This window comes from Elephantulus edwardii, unplaced genomic scaffold, assembly GCF_000299155.1.
Source record: "Elephantulus edwardii isolate Elephantulus edwardi_28Jun2011 unplaced genomic scaffold, EleEdw1.0 scaffold00188, whole genome shotgun sequence".
NCBI classification, from domain to species: domain Eukaryota; kingdom Metazoa; phylum Chordata; class Mammalia; order Macroscelidea; family Macroscelididae; genus Elephantulus; species Elephantulus edwardii.
Window position 1 is genome coordinate 2096411 of NW_006399938.1, and position 876 is coordinate 2097286.

The 876-nt window shown below is 33.3% G+C and overlaps 1 protein-coding gene across 1 annotated transcript in view; it reads left to right on the plus strand.

Annotated features, from left to right (window-relative positions):
* The window catches only part of TLL1 (tolloid-like 1), a 374269-nt gene that overhangs the window by 295209 nt on the left and 78184 nt on the right, over positions 1-876 (plus strand). The window lies entirely within an intron of this gene.

Genomic DNA, 876 nt, shown 5'->3' on the forward strand with positions numbered 1-876 from the left:
CCATTTTCTGCCATTGTGGCACTCTGAAAATTTCCTTGATGGGTCTAGTCCTGGAGAAGCGCTACCCAGGATACCGGTAACAGGACGTCGCAATTCCTAAACGCCATCGGAAGCCTAACGCGCTCTGTAACATATTCTTTAATTCTCTCTGGAAGTGACGGGTGTCTGAAAGATTCATATATGCATGTCAGGTGCATTCTGCAAGTTTTTACTTTAATGGACAAGTCAGCCATGGAATGACAGCTGAGTGACAAAGCACAGTGGCTTATGATTCTTACTGGATTGACTGCCTGTTAATCTTATTTGGCTTTTTTCCTTGTATTGAATTTGTTACTTATTTATTAAACCTCGTATTTCCTATTTTAACTGCTATCTTCTAGTACACAAAAGATCATCAAGGAGATTACGATTACTTAATAACAAATAGATTAAACTTTGTAGATTAAATCTCTTTGTTAAAGTAGTCTAACAGTGCCTTTTTCTGTTTTGCAATATTACAAAATATCCAGATTAACTGATGCTAAGCACAGTTACAAAGGTAATAATAATTTTTAAAAGTCAACTACAGTATATTACTGTGATTTCAAAAAAATAATTGCACACTAATCTTAAAAAATTGTTCAGCTGTTGTTTATATACTGTGGTTAATAAAATGAAATCTTTCCATCTACTTAAGTTTAATTTATTGCCTTAATTAAAATTATCACAATTGTTAATTAATTTTTAATTGATAATAATTAGATTCACTGGAAAAACATTGGTCGACTTTCTCTCCTCCAACACAGAAACCAACACAGAAGTGAAAGATCACAATTTGCTTTGCTTGGAAATTTAACTCATGGTACACGCTTGCAGCTAAACAATAAATGGGTAACA